The sequence below is a fragment of the Schistocerca serialis genome, chromosome 3, assembly GCF_023864345.2.
Source record: "Schistocerca serialis cubense isolate TAMUIC-IGC-003099 chromosome 3, iqSchSeri2.2, whole genome shotgun sequence".
In the NCBI taxonomy this organism is placed as follows: Eukaryota; Metazoa; Arthropoda; class Insecta; order Orthoptera; family Acrididae; genus Schistocerca; species Schistocerca serialis.
Genome location: NC_064640.1, coordinates 713,879,519 through 713,892,036, shown reverse-complemented (window position 1 = coordinate 713,892,036; position 12,518 = coordinate 713,879,519).

The following is a 12,518-nucleotide window of genomic DNA, read 5'->3' as shown; positions in this document are numbered from 1 at the left end:
AATTTAGAGCCTAATTACTTCCCTTACCCCATTACTGTCATTACTGTCGTGGGAAACAAGATGTTGCGAGAGAAATTACAGTGTCATATTGGCTTTTGTTTGATTTGTATGATAGTGCAAGTAGATACAACTAAATTCTTTGATGGCTATTTTTCTTACAGTGCACAGTGACGATATTCACGAACAGCTCGTTTGTGCGTTTCAATTTACCAATTGCGGACCACGAAATTACGGGACCAGAAGTGCTGGAAAATCTATTGCGCCGCAGGAGGACTTTTTTAATCAACAAAGCAGTCCGTAATACATGCCATCAGAGACAGCTACACTAAGATTTAAGCATAATTATGTTAACTGTTTTTGTATTTGCATGTCTGATATATCTCGAAAATTTATTACAAGAACTTAAGAAGAAATAAAAGGTAGTCATCTCTCAAACCTGTGAAACAATAATGTAGAAACCTGTAAGATCGTAATATTGGAAATACAGAGCACCTTGATGAATACAGAACCTTAAGTAAGTCATATCAATGTTAGATATTCGAAATTACCAGCATAGGTAGTAGAAGCTATAGTAGCATAGCGTTCTGGAAGTAGGACTCCACTGTGAGTGGTCTGTCAAGGTCAGGACGGGACAGACGGTTGACCACTGATGAGAATGATATGGTTGACTGAGGGTAGACGCTTGTGACGCGACAGGCGTTATTATAATAGGATTGAAGTATGTAACATTTGTGAATCCACATAATGCAGCATCAGACTTTCTATATTTTAGACTAGTTTAATACTTCGTACCTGCACGGTTAAATACATTCATACTATCGGTAACACAAAACACTGAGGGAATTGACAGGTATTATTGTATTGATGGCCCCAGACGTAGCCAAGCATTCATAACGTACGCCGGGCAAGTCAACTAGTTTAATGTCCGTTGCGTGGCCGTATTTCCCATAGGCCTCGGCTCAGCAGCAGTCAAGTCACTGGGCTGGTCACCTCGCCTTAGTTAGCACTCGGCAGAGTCTGCGCTAAACGTGGTCGCACACAACTTCTGGAAGGCAACAGCCAAGGCACCCACAGTAGCTTCTTAGACTGCACGCAGGGAACACATTCATTCTGTGGGTGAGCCACTGTTACTGCTTGCCTTTACACACAGAGCGCTCCGCTCTCAGTGTGTGAAGGCGAGCAGTAACAGTTCCTCACAAACACAGAATGACTACAAAGTTACTCCCAGGGCCTGCTGCTTAGGGCTCCAGAAGGACTACTGGATGGTGATGGACACAGGCGCTATTTACTATAGCTGGCGCTGCAGCTATCAGCGACCGAATTCCTCTCGACGGGACTTCTTGTTCCATAAAAGATCTAAGATGACAATACAAGTAGAGGGTTGATTGACAGGTCCTTAAGATGGTAAGGTGAGCTGTGGCCCAGGTACACTCCTGGAAATGGAAAAAAGAACACATTGACACCGTTGTGTCAGACCCACCATACTTGCTCCGGACACTGCGAGAGGGCTGTACAAGCAATGATCACACGCACGGCACAGCGGACACACCAGGAACCGCGGTGTTGGCCGTCGAATGGCGCTAGCTGCGCAGCATTTGTGCACCGCCGCCGTCAGTGTCAGCCAGTTTGCCGTGGCATACGGAGCTCCATCGCAGTCTTTAACACTGGTAGCATGCCGCGACAGCGTGGACGTGAACCGTATGTGCAGTTGACGGACTTTGAGCGAGGGCGTATAGTGGGCATGCGCGAGGCCGGGTGGACGTACCGCCGAATTGGTCAACACGTGGGGCGTGAGGTCTCCACAGTACATCGATGTTGTCGCCAGTGGTCGGCGGAAGGTGCACGTGCCCGTCGACCTGGGACCGGACCGCAGCGACGCACGGATGCACGCCAAGACCGTAGGATCCTACGCAGTGCCGTAGGGGACCGCACCGCCACTTCCCAGCAAATTAGGGACACTGTTGCTCCTGGGGTATCGGCGAGGACCATTCGCAACCGTCTGCATGAAGCTGGGCTACGGTCCCGCACACCGTTAGGCCGTCTTCCGCTCACGCCCCAACATCGTGCAACCCGCCTCCAGTGGTGTCGCGACAGGCGTGAATGGAGGGACGAATGGAGACGTGTCGTCTTCAGCGATGAGAGTCGCTTCTGCCTTGGTGCCAATGATGGTCGTATGCGTGTTTGGCGCCGTGCAGGTGAGCGCCACAATCAGGACTGCATACGACCGAGGCACACAGGGCCAACACCCGGCATCATGGTGTGGGGAGCGATCTCCTACACTGGCCGTACACCACTGGTGATCGTCGAGGGGACACTGAATAGTGCACGGTACATCCAAACCGTCATCGAACCCATCGTTCTACCATTCCTAGACCGGCAAGGGAACTTGCTGTTCCAACAGGACAATGCACGTCCGCATGTATCCCGTGCCACCCAACGTGCTCTAGAAGGTGTAAGTCAACTACCCTGGCCAGCAAGATCTCCGGATCTGTCCCCCATTGAGCATGTTTGGGACTGGATGAAGCGTCGTCTCACGCGGTCTGCACGTCCAGCACGAACGCTGGTCCAACTGAGGCGCCAGGTGGAAATGGCATGGCAAGCCGTTCCACAGGACTACATCCAGCATCTCTACGATCGTCTCCATGGGAGAATAGCAGCCTGCATTGCTGCGAAAGGTGGATATACACTGTACTAGTGCCGACATTGTGCATGCTCTGTTGGCTGTGTCTATGTGCCTGTGGTTCTGTCAGTGTGATCATGTGATGTATCTGACCCCAGGAATGTGTCAATAAAGTTTCCCCTTCCTGGGACAATGAATTCACGGTGTTCTTATTTCAATTTCCAGGAGTGTATATATCGCATTCAGTGTCATGTTACCCACTTGAGCTTTTTGATCCCCAGGTCTCTCCTCCGGAGGCACGATCAGGAACTGATCAACGCTTCCTAGGCGAACCCGCCCCCACAAGGCTTAAGCAGTTCTGCTATAGTGAGCAAGTGACATAAAATACTAATTGAAGCTCAGTAAAATGGAGGAAAACCCAATGGACCAATAGCAATCTAACTCTCCCCTCCACTCAATTTACTGAATTCTGAATCCAGCAGCCCAATCACCTCTCCTCATTAGAGGTCTGAACTTCATAGGGAGAGGATGATTAAGTGCCAGCATCAAGCACCAGCCACCGCTCCCAGGCATAAGAGGAATGTGACTATTATAAATGGAAGTAAGTAGTAACATAATTGTTACTGTTATTAAATAAATATTCGAATAGATACTTACAGTTTATTACTGTTCCATCAGCGCTCCGCCCCCATAACTGGTGGCAGTGTAACTGCTGGATGGGGAAATCCACATACTATGGAACGCAATAGCGCAACATCATTACCCAGATGTGGTTCCCGATTCATCGAACCTAGCGTCTCAGTTATAGCGCAACACCACTGCAGCAGCTGCGGCATATCTCAGAACCAGAGTCAAGTACCTCATGGAGAGTGCAACTGGTCGCCAGAACATAACGATACTGTTTGTGGATCCAAATGAGTAAATCTGGTCCAAAATCCAGATAATGACCGCCGCGGTTACTGGAATCTAAAATCTGTCCGGCGTTGATCCAAAGTTCGATATTTATAGTACGAGTGGCAATATATGAGCAGCACGTTTTGTTGTATAAAGAGTAAGGTGATTTATGAGTATGATCCTTCCCACACACCAACTGACATTCGAATGGTAGGCTGTGAAGTCTCCATAGTTTATTTTTATGTTGAGACTAAGTTAATTCTACCTTCAAGCGGGCCTGACAATACTTAAAATATTCGAGTGGTGTTCAGTGTGAAGAAATTTACTATGCTATATACAGATTTCTGCAGAAAGATTGCGTCATTGGTACCCCTATCTGATAGCTGCTTATGATGAGTGTACACACACTGATGAAAAAATAGTGTTACACTGTACTCTGGACCAAGTTGAGTAGCGTGTAAATTGCTGCATACCCACTGCGCTGACGTGTGCTAGGACTGGCAAGGTTGAGCCTACAGAGGAAATTCCCATGCGGGTGTTGCCGGCTACTGCCAATAACGTCACATAGGCCGAGTTTGATGCTTACTTACAGCGACTATTTTTCAAATTCTTGCTCCCACTTCGCAATGCACCTAAATGTATAAATAACAGTGTTTTTTCTAAAGAGTACAAGTTTCGTTACAGGCACCTCCCCCACCCCCCATGTACTTTCCAACAACTTATTGAAATACATAGATTCTTTATTCCAGCCTCAGACCTCACGCGCCGCCGCCTTTCAGCGTGCCTCTGCCGGCGTATGTGCACACAGCTTAATCTGGGTCACCCATACGCAAGGGTAGACATTCTCCCACAAATTATTGGAGAGTGTAATGTAACTGAACATCGCATGATTAGGAACAGACCTATCTATGTACATGACAATGGACCTCTGAATACTGCGTACGATCAGATTAATATGGTATATCTACGGAAGCAGAAGTCCAAAGTAAGTGATTTCGTGCATATTTCGAAATAAAAACTGAGTTTGGGAGCTCCTACCTTCGTAACTGGTCAGAGATATTTACTTTGCCCGAAGTACAGAGGAAAAGTTGGAGCACTGAGATCTTAAAGGACAGCGACGGAGAAAATGAGAAGGCTCTGAGCACTATGGGACAACTTCTGAGGTCATCAGTCCCCTAGAACTTAGAACTACTTAAACCTAAGCAACCTAAGGACATCACACACATCCATGCCCGAGGCAGGATTCGAACCTGCAACCGTAGCGGTCGCGCGGTTGCAGACTGTTGTGCCTAGAACCGCTCGGCCACCCCGGCCGGCTTTGACGGAGAAGAAATTACTGTTCTTACACCGAAGAATTAGAGGAAATTTCCGAACCCAGCATGTTTCTCGTACAGCGTGTGATTCCAAGGTATCACAGGAGCGGGCAAGTGAAAGCTTCGCTTTGCAGAATTACAAAACAGATGCGAGAACACTCGCGACTTGTATTGTAACAGGGTGCAGAATCCTCAGACAGTGCAGTAGCGTCTTATAAGAGCTAGGAAGCGTTGTCAGCAGATGTGGTGGTGGCATTCTCTATAAACTACCAGTTGAGCATCTTCCCATACACAATTCCTGTGGACCTGGAACGAAACTAAAGGAGCATCTGGCTCGTGGTGATAAGGGGATTAATCTGCTTGACAATGTCTATAACGAGCATGATTTAATGTACGCTGCAAATCGAGATGTGGCAGAACGTGAAGCTGCAGATAGAATCTTGTCCGATAAGGTGAAGCAAATACATCGGCCAACGGATCTAGGCGTAGAAAAACTTACTGCGGCTTTGAGTTCATGGTAACTAAAGCAATGCGTACCATACATAAATAGGGCGCCGGAATAAATTTCAAACAAATAATGAACATTTCTCGTCTCCCGTAGAAGCACACCGTAGCCCGAACACTGAAGAACGCGCGAAACGCTCAGGAGCAGCTACAGGAATCTGAACTCTCTAATAGGATAAAAGAGGCCGTCACAATCACCGATTGCCTATGTTTAAAACTATGTAAGGAAGGGCTTCGGCTATTTATTAAAATGTCCCGGAAGTACTCTTACCGAAACTTACCTAATTAAATTTGTCGAGAAAAAAAATACGAAGACTTTGTACGTTTATGTGGAGTACTTTGCAGAGGACGATTTGTATATAAAAGGTAATCGTAAATTTAGACAAGACCTTAACTAATAGTACCCTGGTAAGTTGAATTAACATTTAAAATAATAGGGTACCACCACCACCACCACCACCACTAGATGATGTTGCCTCTGAGTCGTGGATTCAGGTAGGCTTTCAGCAGTCTTCTCCAAGTGGGACGATCTTGGGCAGTTCTCTGCCAGGTGTTACCAGCAATCTTCTTGATGTCTTTGTCCCACCTGTCTGGTGGTCTTCCTCTAGGCCTCCGGTGCTCTCTCGGACTCCACTCCAGTACTAGCTTCGTCCATCTGTTTTTTCTTCTTGCGACGTGGCCAGCCCACTGCCATTTCAAGGAACCTACTCTAAGATGTCATTAACCTTCGTCACAGACCGGATGTCATCTGCCCTTTTCCTGTCCTTTCTTGTATAGCCCAGCATTGATCTCTCCAGGGCTCTCTGTGCTGTCCTAAGTTTCCCTTTTGTAAATGAGTTCAGTGTCCATGTCTCGCAGCCATACGTCATCACAGGAAGAATGCATTGATCAACTATTATCTATTATTAGGGTATCTAATCTTAGTTTATTATTCAAATTTCACACATTCATAAAAAGAGCTATTACCCTAGTTGTTTTTTGCTCCCTAAAGCAGATGAAACAAATCTCTGCTCACGTATTTGATGACAAGCCACTTCACATCTACAGAGAGGCCTTTGGATGCAGGTGGTATCAAGGATGATCAATGACAGTATAGCCAAGGCGTCAGATTCTCACGTATGTCACAGCACTCTCGTGAAGTCTGGTATTGTCATGTTGAAGGCAATTCCAGTAGGATGGGACGCCATCAGTTATCATGCGAACAGTGTGGTGGATCTTCACATCCTAGGATGTGGCAATGGATCAGTGAAGTGAGGCCACTATCAAATTAATCGAACAGTGGATTCCCTGGAAGAAGCATTAAGGGAAGACTGCCATATGGCCATCCTCCCATTTATTACTTGCTGTTTGGAGAAATCAGGGCACCGAAGTCTGTTTCAAGCCTCTGACAAATGAACATGTTGAGTTGACTAAAGCTCTATTTCTGGAATCTCCATCTCCAAAATCGGCATGCTGGCGGCCAACTCTGCCAACCAGTTAGCATGTTTGTTCCCTCAGTCCCAAGGTGACCTGGGGTCCACACTAAGATGACAAATTGTCGATCTTTATGGAGATCAGAATGGAGATCCTGGATGGTCTCACAGATTGGGTGCACAGGGTAGTACTGGTTGACAGCCTGAAGACTACTCCGAGTCACTGCCTATTAAGACTGTCTCACCAGCACAGGAATGCAAGTGAAAGAACTTGAGCTGTGGCCAATTCTGTACTGAATACTTTGCATCCTTTCAGGAGGGAGCGTAGTTCACTGCACGTTGCATGTATACTATAGTGAAAATAATTCGTCTGTCGATCGAAGAGCTGTCAGTTTATTGTGATTTCCAGAGCAAAAATGCATGAATGATGGCCAGGAACATGTAACGAAGAATTGCAGTGCTAACGGAATCTTTTGGTGCAAAGAGTAGGTCATGACATATCCGAGTACGGGATGCACATCATGAGGCATATGTGATCACTTCTTGACAAGAGTCAACTGTGGGGGATCCGAGTTCAGGACAGATAGTATGCGACCTGCTATCATGTTCTCGTCCTGCACCACTGTTGTGGCAGGTGGCTCTCCCAGCCTCAAGAAAGGCCACCGTTTGGATGTTCATAGGGGCAGCACTCGTGTATCGTACAGTTGAGTAGCAATGTTGGCAGCATATCTCTAATGGAGAGCCCCAGCCACCATGCCTAGGCTCTTCACAGAGCTGGTCTGAAACGCACTTTTTCAAGTCTCGCCCCACGCCGGTGTACCAGTTCCAGCATCCCCAATGCTTGAAGTGATGCTGAGCCATATGCTCCCTTAATCAAAATAGGGCAGAACCGAAGCTTTGTGAAGCTGTGGCAGTGTAGGACAGTCTGCACTATAGCTGGTGTTACCGAGACAGCTAAGATTATTAAGGTGTATTTCTATGAATGTAGCTACTAAACAGAACAATTTAAAGCAGTCAGGTTTTGTGGCTGGCGTGTGGATTTTACTGTAACGATGAAGTACTAAACCCGACTAGTTACGAAGGCGGAGTTACCAATACCGAAAATTATTTCTTTTATGAAGACATCATTCCTCCCCTTAATCCCCAATACTTTTACCACTGAGGGAGAGGTCATTTAGATGTTACCTGTACGATAGGAAACCTAGGTTTGTTTACAGGTAACTTTTTGTGGATAGTCACATGTATTTATGTTAATGTAAGAACATGCAGGTAATGTAATTAACACCTGTAGGTAATCTGGAGAAGGGTAGATTATCTCAGCATGCATTCGATTTGTGGAATGTTATTCGAAGTGCCAACCATTAGGAGCAGACATAGGTGAGCGTCATGACACTGGACATCAAGTTTTTCAGTCTTGTTCATAAGACCGTCCATCTGGAGTTGCGGAGCGGTGGTAAAATCATAGCCCTCAGTTCTGATGCTATAGGCAAACGTAAATGGGTCAGAGCAGACTGTAAACCAGAGGGCAGACTAAGTCCCCCAGGCCCATTGTGCGAAGAGGCACCTCCCATGAACGACCGTTTGCCTCTTAACGTTTATGTTACAGGTAACTAAGTTAAAGTAGATATTGCAGTGCCCGTGTTGTTACGAAGAACTACATAATCTTCCTTCGGACATTCATGTCACATTAAGTAACTGGGATATACATGGACAGTGCTAAAATTTAATCTAATGGAACCTCAAAGTATGAGGGTGCCAAATTGCGCTTCTCAGCTTCATGATACACAACTTTTTATAAACGATTTAACATTTTTAGTTTACTACTGACAAAAGCAGGTATACTTTGAAAGGTCAAATTGAGGCGTGCATATACTGAAAGCACCTAAATTCGTTTATCTGAAACCCAAGAGGCACCAGAGTAACAATGATTAATACGATTGCATGATCACTACCACCATCTGTAAATGATCTACAACTAACAGTAACTGTGACCACCACCAGTCTGGTGCATGCTACGAATTAACTAAAGGCACGACACTGAACAGTGAGAGTATGTGTACTTTTGTGATACTGCACAACCATGTGCATGGAAGATGGGAACAATCAGTGTGTCAAGACGGTTATTTTGAGATTTTTATTATTCCCTGAAACAAACGGTAAGTATTTGGACGAAATGTGAATTAAATGTGATGGTTGGCCCGAACCACTGTTATAAGCACAGAAGACCATCTGACGAGCTGCAAGTCAGGTTGACAAATCATACTAACTGCAGTCCGCTATAAAGATGTCTGATGAACTGCAGGAGCTTTGGTCTAAACCAAAATCAAAATTATTACTTTGCTCTAGTAATAAAATTTTTTAACATTCTTGCAGAATTACATTGTATTGCACCATTTCGTATAATAAAAGTTGTACATGCAACAAAAACATAGGTGTAGGTTGGACTTACCTTGAGTATCGTGTTCCAGGGCAATCAGGAAAGGAAATGTCAGGTGGTGGCTGCGATGGCGGACGCCACGGTCCACTAAGCGCTGGTCGCAGCTCTTGAGGTGCAGCAGGCAGCTGGAGGATGCTGACTAGTTCCGTTGTCACATCCGCTTGCAGTTGTTGAATAACGGCTTCTTCCTCTTGTTCCATTGGCGTGCCAACCTCCACTTCGGCAGCAATGTCTGGAACATTGCTCTCTATCTCCATCCCCAAATCCAAATCGTCTGGTTCAGTGGTGTCCATGACATCCACAGACTCATCTGGTGCCATGTTCACGACTTCCGTCTCCGATGACTGGTCCGACAGGTTTTCAACAGTACCTTCCTGAGCTACATATGACCCTAGGCTACCGACTTCTACGAAACACTAATCTGATGTATCACTACCATCATCAACCTGCATAGTTTCATGAGATATGTCGCTGTCATCATCCATAGGCACAGGTTCATTATCGGACTCCACGTTGACAACTCGTATGGTCACCTCTGAAGTTAACATGGAGACCAGTGATTGCGCCGCATCCATTTCCCTCGCTGACCAAACACTGATAGCTATGGTTCTGGTTCGCATTTCTCATTACACGCTCACAGCCTTCATACAAACTGGTCTCAGGCACGATGTCTGAAACGGGAGGCGGCGACCGTGATGAGGGCACAATTTGTACGGTCTCCATTGTGTACTTGCCGACAGATTGCGGAGTCCATTTTTGTAATGAAAAGTCTTCCGGTTCTGGTTTGCAGTTTACAGAAGAGACAGGACGTGAAGACGACTGTATAGCAATCGGCTGCGCCTGTGTGTCTGAACAAATGAGTAACGGTGGGACTGACAGGGAGTGTTTCAAACGGCATTGCTTCTGTGCATTTTAACCAATCATAACTATTTGGCTGTTCCGCGTCAACCTGCGACACCGAAGGAACTATTGGTGGACGGCGAAGGGAATAATCTAGTGGTCCATTTCCGTCAGGCCACATCTCATGGCGACCTTCAGGACACTCGTCGAACCAACGTTCTACCGCGCCATATTCTTCGTACTGCAGTGCTTCAGCGTATATTTTATCAGGACACACACAAAAACCATCTGGATCATCTTCTTCACAACATTCTCTCTGTCTCTCGATGAAGTTCCTGGATCAAACATCTTTGTTTATTCATCCAATTTACATCAAAACTTAAATATTAACAGCAACGAGTTCAAGCACAATAAAATGTCTTCAAAGTAGGTGCATTAAGCAACTAAAAACGTCGCGAAGTATCTAGAGTCTTCCCCATTACGTTTATCTTCAAGCCAAGCGACGGGTAGTGTTAAATTTTAATTTTCAAACTGTAGTATACAAATGATCTTCCCCTATCACATAGTGCACAAAATCGTCACCATGGCCCTCGGCACCGGGCGCACATTTCTCAAATCCGCACTACTGACTTACATATTAACAATCACACCTAATAGTCATTATTCAATCCCCGGTCGCCACTACAATTACCGAGTATCACTATTTCCCATCTTTAACATCTTTGTTTATAAGAAAGTAGCATCGTGATACGGACTGCATGCAAAACCAGAGTACAAAATTACTGCGTAGTTGAGCAAGTAGACGGAAATAATTATGACCAGGGCATTCTGCATCCAGAAGGATTGTGTGCAGCAATGTGCTCTGACGTTCCAGTCGCAAGTTTGTTTGGTGTCATATTTTTACAAAGTTTCAAATGAACCTCGGCAGAATATTGATGTAGGTGACGACTAGTTGCTAGGCTGAACCAGCCATTCCAATATCCCAGTTCGTCTTTTAACGCTAGATTAGATCAACCGTTTAATAGTACAAATCAGTATTGATAGTTGCTCAGAAAATCTGAGGGGTATCCACTGCTTTTACGGGAGCTACCCAGAACGTGTTACCACATGGTGAACGGAGGCATAAATTCCCGGTTTTTCTAGTGGATGGTTTCTCTTGAAACCAACCATTTTCTCCTAATATCTGTATTTTTTCCTCTACATGAAGATTAGCGAACATGAGGAAACTTCGTTGTGCAACGATACTCATTCAGGTCCTTTTACTTCGATACCTATCATCTTAATTATCGTGAATGCCCACAATTCGGTGTTATGTACATTTCTCGATCTTCCTGGCGAGCTCACAGCCCACAGAGGAAAACTTTCTGGAGATGGTACCTGGTGAAGTGTCCACCCAACTTTAAGCTACCCAAGTGTTCTCTATCTTACCAAATCACGAAACTATAGCAGTTGATTTTCCTCGATTGTATACAAAATATTCGAAATGACTGTCGTCTCCATTATTTTAGATTCATTTGAAGTTAACCGCCCTGCAAGTATCAATTTTCTGCTGTTTGGAAACATGTAGGTCTTTTAAGAAGTAATTACACGGGGGCAAACACTTTGCATAACCTAATGTTTGTCATTGTACTCTGGGTGTCTTAACCTAGTGTTTAGCCCTTTGTCGTCACTTAAGCTATTGTTCTGTTAAGTGCTTTTCCATGATATCCCAATTTCCTTAAACCATTGTACCGCCTTTGATACCAACGTAATTATTTTCTCCACCATTTTCTGATACACTTTTCGAATAGAACGCAATTTCTGGCACTTTCTTCCTTGTCACCCTCCCGCTTAAACACTTTTACTGCGTTTACATAAAAATATGCAAATTATCCTATTCTTCTGCACTTGCCTTGCTGTTCTGCATCACGTTACCCACCCACACACTCCCTTTAACTATTGTACCACTAACACCGTAACACCACGTTGATATAAGAAATTTATGCAAATTAAATTGATGTTCTTCAGATGTATGGGGTAGTTTTCTTAATTCGCAGCATCCTATTGGTGTCTCAAATCGATGGAATGTAGTTTAGACAGAAGATCGCGAATAAACATTCAGACACAAATGCTGCCGACTCTGCACGCTTTCCCGAAAGTCGGAATGCGCCTGCGGTCCCCGCAAAGTGACGACGCGGTCGTCAGCTGCCAAGTGACATGTGTCAGTTCGGATCGTGCAAGGATGAGGCGGTGGCATCTCTTTCATACTTACCACCTGAGAAATTCCTGTCGGAACACGTTCACCTAGGCACCGTCGCTCGCGCTAAGACACATAGCTGCGGTGCGGGTCCAATGTCTAAACAGTTGTTCCAGTGCTTCCCAGAACAGCACAGGGTGCATTGTTCGTAGGATCCTAACGGGACAGCCCATTTGGCACTGAATTTACCCATCAAACTACTGCTGCTGCTGCTGCTGCTGCCGCCGCTGCCGGTGTGGGAGCACCCTCCGCCATTGTATTC